A 16,596-nucleotide genomic window follows, 5' to 3' on the forward strand; every position below is an offset into this window, starting at 1 on the left:
GTCAACCCACCACGACAGAAACCTAAGTTTTTCCTTTTTTGGAAACCTTGGCATAACTGTATATTTTTGTGACTTCTGTTAATCCCTCAATAATGGCTATGTACATTCTGTCATACTTTTCCACACTATTCCAGTTCATGTCCCATCATGGAAGACTCACTGTCAACAGATATACTGGGTCCTCAGGATTGAAGGCCCAAAACTCCACTGTGGTGAGGCCAACTGATCAATCAACAAGCCAAGCCTTGAGAAAGGAGATTTCAGTGAGATCACGTAAAGCGTTAATTCCACGGGGGACACAGGCACCAACAGATGGGCTCAGTGCACCAAAAGCAAAGTATGAGAGATTAAAAGAATGACTTAGGTTGTCCTAACGAGAGACAAATATCCGGAGACAGATCAATGAAGCAGGCACATTAATAGTAATCACGTCGCAGTAACTGCACCAGCAGTGACTCTCCAGTGGGAAGCCCTAGGCATGAGCAATCTGAAGCTACGAGAGCACAGAGAATCTGGGAACATTCTCAAGTCAGGAGATTTCACAAACCCTATGGGAAGGAGAGAGCTGATACCATGGAGGTAGGCAGGACCAGGGGAGACCAGAATTAGGACAAACACTGTCTCTTCTACTCAGAGTGACAGATTTTATGGACCTTCATACTGTGCAACAGGCACAGTGATGTCTGCAAATTTCTTTGGAGTGTGAATTTAGTTTTAGTGTGACTATATATGCATCCGCAGTGTTGGTACTTTTCTTATCTCTGTCAAATAAGACTTTAAAGATATACCTTTGTGAGTTAGAACATAAACACCTGAACTCAGACGGATTCAACTGGTTATTTGGTGATGACCTAGGTGGGTACTTTATTTGAATCTTCAGGTACTGTTGTGGGCACCTGTTAAAGCTGGAATAAAGAGTTTGGGGGCATAGGCCTTAATATGTTGCCTATCCTATGCTGCTAGAGACACAAGCACACAAAGATTTGTCAGCCTATTTTTTTTTTTTTTGCACAACTTTGTGTTATTTCAGAAAAGAACCACAGTGCACATACATACGTACACACAAACATACGGATTTGTGTACCTCACTACTGGTTTAAAGCATTTCTTTTCCCTCTTCCTTTGCAGTCTTCTTCACCAGGGAAGGAAATTATGCAGGATAAAGTAACATTGTTTGTCAATCTCTTCCTAAATTTGGAATCAGTCCAGAAAACCCAGGAGGAAGATCAACTCAGCCACAGTTAATCTGCAGAAAATCCACCCCACGTGACTTCCCCCCTACCCCCCCACCGCTGATCTTTTCATGTATTCTTTATAAAGAAGCCATTGAACTTTAATTAATATGAAAAATTCAGGTTTCCATCTGATTTAAATGTGACTGACATCAGGCTGATACCAAGAGTGAAACAAAGAATTAGCACGGTAAAAATAAAACTAAAAACCTGATGCCTGCCACGGTTTTCTTTTCTCACTGCCAAATCATCTCTCACATTTCCACGCAGCATGAGAGAGAGACATCAATAGCATTTTCTGGGAATCTTGAGTCCACATCTATAAACAGCGACCCACTTGAAAAATGTTTATACCCAGGAAAGAACACAATCCAATATCTGTCAAATGGATCAGCCGTCTTTAGTCCCACATGTCCAAGTTGAAAATGACAGGGCTCCAGATATACAATTTCAAAATGGCCAATGGGAAAAGGAAGGGAAAATTCTTATGAATTGAAAACATACATGTACCTACATCCATCTGCTGTTTGCCCACATCCACCTTTCCCCTCATATTCAGTGAATTGTTCAAAGAGGCACAAATGTGTTTTTGGAAGGGAGCTATGTAGCACAGGGCATCCTACTCTTCGCTCTTAGCCATTTGCACTCTGCTCACTGTGACCAGGCTGCCCCCTTGTTCATGTATTCTGCTTACATGTGTGTATGGCATGTGTGCCCTGATGTCACGCACATGGTGCCTTTGCGAAGACTGACTGTGATCTACAAATTATGCCCTTAAATTAAAAAAAAAAATGTTCTGATGCACTGTATTTAAAGATTTCCTTTTCTAATTCTACTTCTTGAAGTCTAAGTATATTTCTTTTATCAGTTTAAACTTAATGAAGGAGGAAGTTGACACAGAATGGAATCAGTCCTGTTGACAGGGGAAAGCACAAACACAGGATTCTTCTTGAGAGGTGATGTTGGGCAAGATATGGAAGGAGACATGGTCCTGAGATGAACAGAACCAGCTCTGGGAAACAGAGAAAAAGGGTGAGCCCATCAGTTCATCCCAAGTTACATGACCCACAGCCATGGTAGCAGGATTTAGGCATAAGCGGAGTGTCAAAGGACTGTGGGATCAAAATGCAGAAGCAGGTTCTTGGAGGAGGATTCATCAATGTTTTGGGGGATTACTGAGCTGAGTCACTAGGGGATATATTTCATGAAGAGATGGCTGAACACCTTATACGGAATTTAGAATTTGTAATAACAAAAACAACATTATTGAGTGCTTAAAAGGGCCAGGCACTCTGCTCAGCAATGAAAAGGTATCATCTCATTTAATCATCGCAAACACTTTATAAAGCAGGGCTGATCATTACTCTCTTCCCGTAGATGAGAACCAGTCAGCTTAAACAAGTTGGCTAAGTGATGCTTAAGGTCACACAATGAGTAGGTGACAAGAAGTGATGTTTGATTCAAGTTCAAACTGTCTCATTCCAGAGCAATCATTTTCCACTGCCTTCAGTGAGGCAAAGGTGCTTCTGCTATACCACACTGCTCCTGTGAAGGAAACCCTTAACCATCTCCAGCTCTACTGGAAAAACCTCTTTAAGATTGAAATAAAGGGGCTGATCTACACAGCTTCAGGAGTGGTTTATTTCTGAAGCTCGCTGAGTCCCCTCAGACAGGTTCCTCTATTCTCAGTTCAGCTATTAGGGAGTGGTCATTCCCGCTCCCCAGACAACTCCACTTGCTGGTAACCACACTGCGCATATGCACAGTTCAGATGCTCTTACTTCCAGACATCTATTTCTGTGCCGTTCACACTGGCAGGAAGAGTATTCTATTTTTATTGCAGGCCATGCCATTAACATGTTTAACTCTAGAGTAAGGAGAGGCAAACTTGATCCACATCTCTAAGATGTGCTAGTGATAATTTTTCAGGCAAATCTCATTATTTCTCGATGCTCTCAGAATAGTCAAACACTAAAGTAATTATGACATATGCCAGCTGCTGGTCCAGAGCTCTAGGGTTTGAAACAAAGGCTGGAACCTCTTCAGAGAAACCAGGAGCTTTGCAGGAGGACGAAAGGCATGGTGGGAGGGGAGGCACCCAGGAACTGGCACTAGTCCTGGCTTTCTCTTTTCATTTTGAATCATTTAATTTCACTCTCACCTTAACAAAAGCCTAACTGAAAGAAAAGTAAAACTTTTATTACCAACAGGACAGAAAGGTGAAAAAGTTTGAGAGAACAGAGAAAGAAAGAGAGACAACTCAAGTAGAAATTCAAGAGTGAGGAAGAAGTGTGCCTTTCCTACAGAATAGAAATTAGAGAGTTTAAGGGGGAATGAACTTGTCAAGTCTTACGTGTTCGCACAGACGTAGACCTAAGAATAATCAGAAGCTAGAACAGTCAATACTGGATTACTGTTGAAACTCAGAAGATATATCCAGAAGGCTGAAACTTCAATTTTGACTCTAGTAGCTGGAAGCTACCATCAGCCTCACGGAGAAGCTGAGGGCAAGAGTTCCCAGTTGTTCCTCCATCTCCTAGAGTGATAAGGTTTGTTTTTTGACGAATTTTAGCTGATTCTTACCAGCCTCCGGATTCTACCAGAGTGAAACCATTTTCCAGGGAAGAGCAAAAGGGATATGCATATTTTACAAGGCTTTTAACATTTTAGGTTTAGATAAACACTGCAGTGTCAAAAGGGAAACCTGTGACTGTATTTATTTCTGACAACCCTAACCAAACAACCAGTTACTTAAAGTTCAGGACAATGTTATGCTTTTTTTGTGACCCTCTCCCCCCACACCTTTAAAAGTACCTGTAACAGCCTCTAGTATATCATTTCCATAAATAGCATTAAATACTTATTAAATTGAGTCAGTAGCATGATTTTTTAAAACTATAGGGATTAATTCAACTATGGTGATAAATATTCATAAACCTATAGGCAAGATAAAATTATTCTGATTTTTTCCTACGTTTACTATTCCATGTAATGGCCATAAAAGAGACTCAGTTAACTGTATTTGTATTACTTTCACATGATGTGTATCCCCTAGTAGGAAGTCAACACTGGGAAGTCAACACCAGGCCAATAAATGGATGTCAGCTCTTAGTATGAACTTGCCCGGCTGACGCCAATTCTCTCTTGAAAACTAACTGTAAATCCATACATTTTGTTAGGACGTTGGCATAATTTATCTTGTTAACCAAACCACTAATATTCCCAGCCAAGTATCATCTACATCCCGAAACTCACTCTTCCTGCCTGTTCAGCAGCATCTCCCAGTTCACAAGAGTGAAATCTGAGTCATATCAGACGTCAACCTCTCCTTCACCATTCATATCTGTTCTGTTATGAAGTCTATGGGTTTCACCTTCATTAAGCTTTTAGACTCTATTACCTCCTTTGAATTCCCTCTACTACCACTCTGTTTTGGACCATCTTTAGTTCTGATTTGAGCCACTGCAGTACATTTCCATTGAACTGTCTTTAGTTCTGATTTGAGCCACTGCAAGACAATAGGCCTTCTCGCATCTGGTTTCTGCCCTCTCCAATACAACTAATAGTTCTGCCTGACATCTCTTCTATACATGCTTCTTGTCCCAAAACAATTTAAAGACTCTCAATTGCCTAATAAATAAAGCCCACTCTCTTCACGTAATTTTTTAAGAAAGGCTTTCTACAATTTAGCCTTGCCTCTATCAGTTATGATCAAGAACTCTCACAGCTCAGACTCCCATTTCCTTGATTTAAAAATAAAGGGGGTGAAACTGTTTCCATTTGGCTTACTATTCATAGGGTAAAATGTGTACTGCGTATGAACCCCAAGTTCTTGCTATTCCCAGAACATGATATAACCAGTGGGTTCTTAAACATTGTTTAGGATATGAACCCCTTATGAGATGTTGATAAAAGCTGGGGACCCTCCTACAGAAGAATTATCTACAGAATTTCATTGGTCTATGAGTGTGTGGACCCTCTGATGGTCTATGAAATTAACCTACACCTTTCTATACCATCTTTTTTTTTACACCATACTGTGATCTACATTTTCCAACATATCCAGGTTATCTTTTTGAGATCTAATTCAAATATGACATCTTCCATTATCTTCTTCAGTTTCACTCACTGGACATGAACGACCCATTCTCTAACCCCCCACAGTATTTTATGTGCATCGTTCTCATAATATAGATGACATTCTGCCTCATATTTTAATTCTTGATTTTCCACTCTAATTCTCTTTACTAGGTTGCAAGAGCCTTGCAAACAGGAATGGTGTCTCTCTTCTTCCCTTTTTCTTCCTTCTGCACCCCTACTCCACTCCCACTGCTCTGACATAGAGCTGGAACTTCAAAGACATTCCATGAATGTCTACTAAATCAATGAATAAATGAAGAGTTAGGAAAAAACTCTAATCCTTTCATTTACTTGGGTATTTATTTGTTCTTGAATCAAAGTAACTTATAAAATATGCTAACAATAAATAACTGGAAATAAAAGGTGAAGCTGGGCCATCGGGCAGCACAACCACTGCGGAATTCCATGGAACACATCTGGGAGAGACTGGATTTTGTCCAGATTCTATAATAAAATAAAGCTACTCCCTCGGATATGAGGGCAACTTTTACAACCATGAGTTCCATGTTACATTTGCAATTCAGAACGTTCAACGTTGGTGGGCCTTTTTTTTTTTTTTAACTTGGAGAAAACAGAACTCATGTCCTCAGTTCCTCAAAGTGATACATTAAAGATGAGAAAGTGTTCATAGAGTTCTTTCCCAAAGTGCCATTTGCTTACAAAGGTAGTGGTTTATGTCCTGATGACAAATAACACTTTCTTACTATGCATTTATTTCTCCAAGGAAAACAGCCCTAACAGATTCCTTCTTATTAAATTATACTCTTAGTCCTATCATAGTCACCTAAGAGTTAAGCTCTCTTAAATCTTAAATGACATTAATGATGACATGACCATAATGTCCCTGATGTCCATCACTCCCCTTGGGAACTGGATACATTCCATCTTAGAGACTCTGTTTTGAGCTTTTCTAAATCAGCTTGTCCACGTGTCCATGACTATAGGAATCCAACATTCTACACTGAGTAGGAATCTTAGCTAAAACTCCCCATCTTACATGGCTTTTAACAAGATGAAAATGGTATTCATTACGTGACTCATTCATGCAGTGTGAAATATAGTCACTCCCTGCATATATTCTTTAGACATACTAATAGAAATTTTTAATATATTTCTGTACTAAGTTAATGTGGTGGAATAATCTAGACACTCCCCTTTAGTTGGAGATGGGGTGGGAATGCAGGTGAGTCACACATGCTATAAAAATAATCTAATCAGAGCTCATACCTCCAATCCTGATGTCAAGGAAAAGGCTATTGACAGCTACATGGTGGGTCTTTCAAATAAGGCAGACCCAGAGAAGGAGCAGTGTTCCTTAGAACAATCCTGTTGTACTTCTTGCTCTGAAGAAGCAGAGGTCATGCTAACAGGAGGGAAAGACTTGTCTCAAGTGAGATAAGGCTGTGCTGTCTCTGGAGAAATATATCCCTGGTTTGCTGAGGCATAATGAGTCCCTAGTTCAGCTAAGGAGCTAATCAGCCCGAGGCTTTCTGCAGGGAAACCCAGATAGCACAAAGGAAAACTCAACTCCATAAAACAGAGGCCTGAAGAGGGGAAGCATGGGTTTGCTGGAGAAGAGGAATGTTTATGCACATCCTTCCAAGGATCTCAGAAGGGGATTCCTTTCTTAGAAAGCCTAATTTTGTCATGACCCCCTTCTGATGCTTCGTACAAGGAAATAAGTAACTGAAATGCAGCTTCTTTAGCTACAATTTATAAATAATTATTGTTATAGACTGATTTTATTCCTCCCAAATTTATATGCTGAAATCCTAACCCAGAAGGTGATGGTGTTAGGAGGTAGGGGCCTTTGGGAGGTGCTTAATTCAGGAGGGTGGAGCCCTCATGAATGAGATTAGTGCCCTTAGGAAAGAGGCTCCAGGGAGCTCCTCCACCCTCTTCCTGATGGGTGAGGATACAATGAGAAGCCAACCAGACAACCATCCGCAACTCAGAAGCAGGTCCTCAGCAGACCTGACTCTGCTGGGAGCCAGATCTCAGACTTCCAGCCTCCAGAATTGTGAGAAACAACGTTCCTGTTGCTTATAAGCCACCCAGTCTATGGTGCTTTGTCATCCAAGCCTGAACTGAAAGGACTATATATGTATGTACATAGAACAGTACACGTATGCATTAGTATTACATAAATGACATAACCTTACCCTGTGTTGCTCTTGAGAGATCTACTTGACCAATGACGGGAAAGTCCACTGAGTTTGTTTTGTACTTAGTCTGAACAAGACTGGGCCAGCAGGACACATTTGGGTGCCTGATGGTGATCCTTTCCTATCTCTGCCATTTCTGGTGGCCCAGACAGAAACGAAAACCCACTGCTCCCACTTTTAGGGCATAAAACATTACCAAGCAAGATCGGTACAAACGCTGGCAGAAAAAAAGAGACTTGGTCCCCTCAGGTGAAGCATGTGAGACCAAATTACCTGGCAGAAAAGGAAAGGGCTTCCCATGCCGAGGTTACATGTGTAGCTGTTTGGAATGATGCAATGTGCTTTTATAGACAGGAGGAAATAACCTTAACAAGACTGTCTACACAGACCCAACTTTCACACAACTCCCACTGCATAAGGGAGGTACTGGCCCTACCATGCCACCGTTCTTTTCCAGATTTTAGTCTTTAGGAATCACAAAAGAATGAACATTTCAGGCTTTCTAATGGAATTCTGTGTGAGAGACATTCTTTCTGCCAGGAATGTCTGAGTCAAGATGGCAGTGATTTTTCTTTAAACCCGGCTGAGCCCTGGCCCTGTGGGAGGGGACAAAGCTGAGGCACAGCCAAGTCTGTACTCTCCTTTCCTGAGAGGTGATGGCTCCTAACCCAAGCCCGTGAAAATGAGGGTCTGGAGCCAGCTTAATCACAAGGGCTTGTGTTCTATGACATTTGTTTATGGTCAGAAGCAACTTCCCTGCCTCACAAGCTGTTCACACTTTCCTATCTCCTCTCCCAGTCACTGTGGAGCACAACCCTGCATCTGAGAAAGAAACCAGTTGGGGACTTTCACTCAGGCAGCCAAACACTGGTTTCTTCAAGAGGATTGAGGGGTTTGGCCATGATGGCTCAAGTCAACTACTGAGTAATTGTGACCGAATAAGACAGACCTCTCTCCCCGTGGGTATTCCAGGAACTGGTGGGCTCCCTGGGCACTGCTATGAAGATGAGAAGCTGTCAGAGGTACAAGAAGGGCAGTGGCCCTGGGCAGCATCCTGGGAGGGCCGGGACCATGGCTGACTTCTGTGCATTTTCGCTCCTCTGAAGGTTGCCTCGATGAGCCATCATTGTATGTTGGCAGCTGCTGAAATTCTCTGGTTAAATAATAAATAAATCAGAAATAGAAATAGTCTCTTTCTCCTTTTGCTGTTTCAAATTATTTTGCAACAGGATGCTCTGTAAGTTGAACTTGGAAATTCCTGAAAACATGAGGACTGTAAAAAGGGTCCAAATGTCTTCCCAAAAGGGCCATGAAAGTGTGTCTCAATGCTCTTCAGACAGAAGTGGCCACCTGCCTCCCAGGCTGACCCTTGGGTCTGACAGAAGTTACTTTGGTAAACCCTCATGTAAAACAGTGCAAGGTGAGGACCTACTTATTTTCCTTTGATGAACTCTAGGTATTGGTAAAGTAATCTAAAGGAAAGTGCTTCAGACTGGGATATTAATTATTTCCTTTATTCATGTAAAAGTAGGGTCCCTGGTGGGGATGGAGCAGTGGTTACTACAAAAGAAGAAAAACTCATGTAAGAGAATTATCTAGTTTTCCACCTCTCCTTCCCACTAGGAACATACACAGACACCTCTACTGTTTGACTTTCCAAGTGCTTCAAGGAACACGTTATGCCCAAGAAGAGTGGCTGATAATGTACTTTTGAATCAGCCACTTCTGCATTTACTATATCTCTGCGAAGACGGAAATGAACGCAAGTGCCCAGGAAATACAACACTGATATTATCAAACGCTTTGCCTCATCCGAGTCTCCCCAGCCCAGAATAATTGCTCTCTCTTCTGAGCAGCTCTAAGCCCTCATTTGGCATCTGGCATTTGAATCTTTTTATCTGCATGTGCTCCCTTATCATCTAGTTTGTAATTCAGCTCAGTCCCATCCTATCCAGCTTAAAATATTTATTCTGTACCTATTGCATGTCAAGGGCTGTGTGACATGATGGTGATAAACATACAAGATGTCCTCCCTGGCTCCTAGGAAACAGCTGAATATACTGATGAGGAGGCTGGCAAATGACCCAAGTGCCCCCACAGAAGTGTGGCCAAAGTAACAGGCAGCAGGGCAGGAAGGGACAGGGCTGAAGCAGATGCATCTGGAAATGGTCCTTGGAGATGTGACATCTGTGATGGGTTCAGAGATGAGTTCATGTTCCTTAGGCAAGGGTGAGGGAAGGAAACGTGTATTTCAGGCAGAAGGGAAGTGTGTGTGCAAAAGACCGGAACACGTAACATTTGACCCATTTGGGGAAATGAAAGTAGTTCAGCGCCAGTAGAGCCTAAAGATGAAATAGTGGAGCTCAGCAGCAGATGATACTTGGACTCAGATGATTGAAAGCTTTGTACACGATGTTAAAGAGCTTGGATTTTATCCTAAGGCCAAAGGAAGTTACGCAATGGTTTATATAGGTTAGCAACAGAAATTATTGTTATTTTTTGGTAGCATGTGGAGAACGGATTGGAGGAGGAGGGTGTACATTGTAGAATGTATGTCTGTGTGCCCCCAAAGTCATATGTTGAAATCCTAATCCTCAAGTGATCCTACTAGAAGGTGAGGCATGTGGGAGGTGATTAGGTCATGAGGGTGGAGCCCTTATGAATAGGATTAATGACTTTATAAAAGAGACTCCAGAGAGCTCTCTCGCCCCTTATGCCAGATGAGGACATAGCAAGAAGATGTCTATGAACCAGGAAGTGAGTCCTCAGACAGAGAATCTGTTGGCACCTTGACCTTGGACTTCCCAGCCTCAAGAACTGTGAGAAATAAATGTTTGCCATTTAAGCCACTCAGTCTGTGGTTATAGTAGCCTGAATAGGCTAAGCCAGTACATATTTGCAGGAAACTCAATAAGAAGTGACCAAGGAGGCAGTCATTGGGCATAAAGAAGAACAATTTTGATGATGTAACCTAAAGAACTTGATGAATGAGAGGGATGGGGCATGGGGGCACATCTAGAATCATTTCTAAGTTTCTACTTGGGTACCTCCGTGAATGCTGGCACCACTCCCAAGGAAGAGAATGCTATAGGAGCTAGAGAAGCTTTATGGAAAGGGAAACAAGAAATTGGTTTTAGACCTTTAAAGTTTTGTGCCTTTCTACTCCCAGGACAATCTGAGGCAACTACCCAGGAGGCAGTCAGAAGTATAGGTCTGGAGCTCCAGGAAGAAGGCTGGGTGTGTGTCTCATCCTCTGTGTGTCCCCAAGCTTACCACCTGGCCCTGATGCTGCATCTATTCATTCCAGGTCTTTGATGATGGTCTTAATTATGGTGCTAATGATGATGAATCTTTAATCAGATGTGTGCTTTATCAGCATATGACATGGTTTAGGTAAGGCTGAATTGTTTCTGAGGTTGGACTTAAAACAATCTGGATGGCTCCATTAAATTATTCGCTCTTCCTATTATGTCATTTCCTTTGATGTGTCCTTTGTTTGCAGCAGGAGATTCTAGCTAGTGTCTCCTGGGATACACAGGGTCCACAAAGTGATCTGATACTGCCCACGGGGTACCATCGCTCCAGCTGTTGCCAGGAGAAAAACAGCTGTCTCCAGAGCATTGGGATGGTGTGTTTTCTCAAGATTGAGGGGAAAGAAAAACATTGCTTTAAACATCATCATCCACTAGCATTAATCACCCTCTGCTTCAGGCACTCCACCAGGTGCTGTGTTATTTATTTATGTTTTTCTCTATTCCAGCAGACCGTGACCCATCCAGTTCAAAATGTAACATTTCCAAGAATGTTTATTTATATGTGCTGAACATAAAAATATTAATCTATTGAGATCATCCTAAGAAACTCGATTCAAATTGCTCTGCACACCCAGTAGTATTTCAGGAAGACTGTTCTTATGGGTAAAAAATCAACTGACTTCTCCAAATTAGACAGTTTCACCAGGAGGTAATAGTGCACCTAGACTTGTGTTTTAGGCAACTTGGCTATCAAAATTTTTTTAAAAAGATGTCTCCCTGAAGGTAGCCAGGAAACGCGTTTTGGCTTTTGTATAGAACAATGGTTGGGCGCAAGTCACTAATGCGGCCGTAAACGTTAAGGCTGGGGGAAATGGTGAGAGCACAGACATTCAGAGGTCTGGCCATGGCTACAGCAGTTTAGGCTCTGACTTAGCATCAGCCTAAACCATGTGGGTGATGAGGGGAAAGGAAAGCAAAATTCAGCCATGGAAGGCTGAGGGGAATGTGAAAGCCAAATAAGGAAAACCAGACGTACAGGGGAGATGGGAAGTATCAGACATAGAAAACAAAGGTGCAATGAAAAGGAACTTCATTCTCCGGGCCACACACCATCCTTAACTGCTTTGGTCAGTTTTGCTCTGCTTCTTTTCCATTGTTGTGGGGATTTTTGTTTGTTTTTGTCCTGTTTCTTCCTTACATTCTTTTACTTATTTTTCATTCCTTAGAAAATGATGATTAAAACTCATTTTATGAGCGAGTACATTTTCTTTGAGTTGTTAAGTGCTCATGGAGTGCAGCTCACGTGTTTAAGTTGCTGTGTGAGGTCAGTGCTACGTGGGTTCAGATAGGGCACGTGCATTGTCTCTACCCAAGATGGGATTTACAGTCTAGTGTGGAAGACAGAACATACACATCAATAACCACATGGCCAAGCAGACCGGAAAGAGCTAAATGTCTGGAAAGTACAATGGGAGCTCAGAAGTAGAAGGAATTACTCCTAGAGGAGAAATCAGAGAAGACTTCAAAGGAGTGAGAACATTTTTAGCTGGGCGATGAATTATGGTTAGTACTGCAACAGGCAGAGCCACACAAGGAAATGCATGAGCGAAGACTCAGCAGTGGCAAAGCAAATAGCAGATTCAAAGAGATCCAGACAAAAATTGAGTAGAACTTGATAATCCTAAAATCTAGTTCTTTTTCTTTCTTTCTTTCTTTCTTTTATTTTGCAGGGGTGGGGGGCACAAGAATTTAATGTTATCATTCTCATTCTTTTTTTTTTTTTTCAACGTATGTTCCATTGAGATAATATTTATTAACTAGGAATTACCAGAAGGCCTTCAGGGGGTCAATAAAGGCCTCCATGATGTGAGTTCCAAGACTTTTCTGAAGAGAAAACCACAGCTTTATCAAATACTCAAACAGGTATATGATCTTCCATACCTCCAAAATTTTAAGAATCACCTCATTGGATGCTCTTATTTTATAAAACTTTTCTAGTCTTGTTCTCCAAGGTTCTGTTACTTCTAATAAGTGGTAATTTTATAAACAGGGCCCAACACTTTGATTCCTCTTTTATATTCTTAGTATATAATTAAACATACCACATTTTTAGCACTTAAAATATTTTAAGGATCCAAATATATCTTAATCCACAGTACTTCACAGGGCTCATGATTTTAAACAAAAGCAAATTAAATCGTATCTGAATTTCTCGATGTTCTAAATACATTGAGTGAATACATTGTCATTGTTCCAAAATTACTAGAAAGTATGTCATTTTCTTGAACTGAACTTGGCATAAAAGGCAGCAAAGAGGTCCTTGTAAGGAGTATGTGAATCTGACTTGGTCAACGGTATTCGGCAAAGTTGGTGAAATCGAGGGGAACGCAGCAGCAAGCTCTGTGAAAGGCCCGTGAAGCTGGAGCATAACCAGTACCGAGCAAACGATGAAGGTACTGTGGCTGCAATTGGAATCATCAACACTGACACCGCCCGAACAAAGTATGTAATATGCATCTGAAAACGAGTCATTCCAATCTTCTGCAGAGCAAACATCCCCACTATTAATAAATTGATGACACCCACGGAGACAGGCAGAATCCAGGTGGAATCCAGGGCAGTGAGGTCAGGAAACCACAGGACCCCACCGGTAGCTAACTGCTCCTGAACAGAAAAACCTGCTTCTGAATGTGTTGCCCCTGTGCTGAAATTCCGGAGAGCAACAAACATGAAAATCCACATTGGAATCTGAATCCTGACCAATACAGTGGCTTTGAAAAGGGTGGCAGGTATCCCGAATATACAGCGCTGAAACAAGCCTCCGCCGAGTCTTTAGATAAGTGAGCCTGGCAGCTCTTTTGGACCACCCCAACTGATTTGCACGAACTGCAACTTCTTGGTTAAGACGCCTTGCGATGTTTTTTTATTTCTGGCTGCAAAGTTTCCACCTTGGCCAGGATGTAGTGCCGGTAGGCGGCCAGGGGCAGCGTGACGGCGCCGCGCAGGGCCACGGTGGTGAGGATGCTGCTGCCCCACCAGGGCAGGCCCGCGGCGGGGTGCGTGCAGAGCAGCAGCGCCTCCGCGCCCTGTGCGGGAGCCGGCGCAGCCAGGGCCTCGTCCCAGCCTCCCGCAACGCCCGGGGCAACTGCAGAGACTGACGCCGCTGCCCACACGGGCAGGGCGGGGCGCCTGAAGCGGCTCGGTGGGACGGGCGCGAGCTGCGGGCCCAGGGCCCCGAGCCGCAGGGCGGGCAGCGGCCGCAGCCACCGAAAGCTGAGCCGGCGCAGCACGTCTGCCGCCACCGCGGAGCCGGACACGCGGGCCTCTCATTCTCATTGTTTTCTGAGAACATGCTGAGACCCTCAACCAAACCCCTACAAATTTGGTCATTACATAAATCCCAGCAAACATTTCTTTCAAACATGTTTAAGCTCTGTAAATAAAATACAGGTTCAAGTGGTACTCGATTGACTTTCGATACTTAGAGTCGTATGTTTACTCTTTTGTCGTATCAGCTGAGGCTTTAGCAGACATGGTCTTCCACTGTTTGTAAAGGAATGCACCTCTACTGTAATGACAGCACAATATTTTTGCATTAGGAGTCCACAAAATTAAAACCATGTCGTTTAAAAATAACTATTATCAAAATTGTAGGTTATTGTCTTTGTGAGTGAAAGAGTGAAAAACTGAGGCACAGAGCAGAGATAAGGCACATACCTCCCAGACCACCATTCCGGAAGTACATTGACCGTCTGGTTATCCTTTTTCATGAAGTACCTGTTCTTCAGTATCACAATCCTCTGCCTATGTTTTTATTGGGTTGCCTGTCATTTCCTCATTATTTTTTAAAAAATTCTTTATATATTCTGTATATGAGTCCTTAATAAAACATATGTTTAACAAGTACGGTCAATTCTCACTACTTGTAATGTTTATGTTCAATAAAGTCACTGTGAACACCGAACTGGTGAGTACTGAATCACTACTCCTAGGAGAAATACAGGGCTAGGTTCCTGTGGGACTCTGGTCACATTTTTGTCAACTGATCAGTATATTCCCTTATTTCATGTGTATTCTACTTAAACACTCCTCATTTGATGGATAAAGAAGTGGTGTATATATATGTGTGTATATACACACACACGCACACACACACAATGGAATATTAGTCACAGAAAAGAATGAAAATTTGCCATTGGCAGCAACATCAATGGGCCTGGAGGGCATTATGCTTAGTAAAGTAAGTCAGACAGAGAAAGGCAAATACTGTATGTTTTCACTTATAGGTGGAATGTAAAATATAAAACAAAGAAATGAATAAAACAAAACAGAAAGAGACATAGATACATAGAACAAACTAGTGGTTACCAGTTGAGACGGGGTAGAGGCAAGGGCAAGACAGGGAAAGGGATTAAGAGGTACAAACTACTAGGTATAAAATAAGATACACGGATGCAATGTACAACACAGGGAACACAGCCAATATTTTATGACAACTTTAAATGGGGTATAATGTATAAAAATATTGAATACTGTATAGTACACCTACAACTAATATAACAGTGTAAATCAATTATACTTCAACTTTAAAAAAAAGACACTTCATTTGATACACACTGCTGATTCATTAACATTAAACTCACAGCTGACAAGACTCTAACTCATGCCTCTGAAGCTTCTTTAACCCACTTATTTTCTCTGTAAGGCACCAAATAGCCTTCTCACACTCAGATACACTTAACAAGACTTCAACACTATGCTTGGACACCATTCAAAGCAGTGAAATAACCCAAAAATCTCAAAAATGCAAAAAGTTGGTATTAAATACATTGCAAAAAGGATACTCATTTACAGTATGAGAGCTAAAACAAAAAGGCAGATGGTCACTTTGTTGGATCTCAGCTGGGAACATCCCCATGTTGGGTGACTCAAAATTTCTGCCCTCCTGCCCATGTCTGGGAATGAAAGCACTGGAAGTACTGATTCGTGGGTCATAAATAATTGTTAGTGTTAAGCACATTCACAAATGTGAAATCCATTAATAATGAGGATAGACCTTACTCATTCTGTGATTTGCTATTTTACCCTCATTTTTGTCTTCTGAACAAAAATTATTAATTTTAATATAGTCCTTTTTATCAGACTTTTCTCTTCATGATTATTGCTTTCTGTACCCTGTATAAGAAATCACTGCCAACCTCAGGATCATGAAAAGATTCTCCCACACTTCTAGAATTTTAATATTTCCCCTTTCACATTTAGATGGATCATCTATCTGGAATTGATTTTTTTGTTTATGGTAGGAGGTAGGGTTCAAAATATTTTTCTCAGTTGGGAAATATTCAATTGATCTATATACTTATTGTAAAGATTATCCTTTCCATTCCACACTACAGTGACACCTTGCCATCAATTGACTATATATGTGTATCTCCTTGTGAACTCTGCTCTGTTTCACGTGTCGAGATACCTGTGCTTGCCCCAGGAGTACACTGTACTTTAAGTACTGTAGTTTAAAAATAAGTATTGGCAGCTGTTAGCACAACACTTTCCTATTTGTCTTGGCAAATCTTGGCTCTTTGCACTTCCACATAAATTTTAGAATATGCTCATCAATTTCCACATAACCAAAAGAAAGAAGAAAGGTAAATGAAAGAAATACTGTGGGACTGACTGTGATTGCATTAATTATACAGATTAACTTGGGAAGAATTTGAGATAGTGAGCTTGCCAATCCACAAACTTAAGTACCAAGAAGGTACTGATTTAAATTTTCTTTAATTGTACTCAGCAATGTTTTCCAAT

At 41.6% G+C, this 16,596-nt stretch overlaps 1 pseudogene; it reads right to left on the reverse strand.

Moving 5' to 3' along the window:
- Window positions 1-13,065: 13,065 nt before the first annotated feature.
- LOC105093595 (cytochrome c oxidase assembly protein COX18, mitochondrial-like) lies at window positions 13,066-14,536 on the reverse strand (annotated as a pseudogene).
- Window positions 14,537-16,596: the final 2,060 nt, after the last annotated feature.

The sequence above is a fragment of the Camelus dromedarius genome, chromosome 26 (assembly GCF_036321535.1).
Source record: "Camelus dromedarius isolate mCamDro1 chromosome 26, mCamDro1.pat, whole genome shotgun sequence".
Lineage (NCBI taxonomy): Eukaryota > Metazoa > Chordata > Mammalia > Artiodactyla > Camelidae > Camelus > Camelus dromedarius.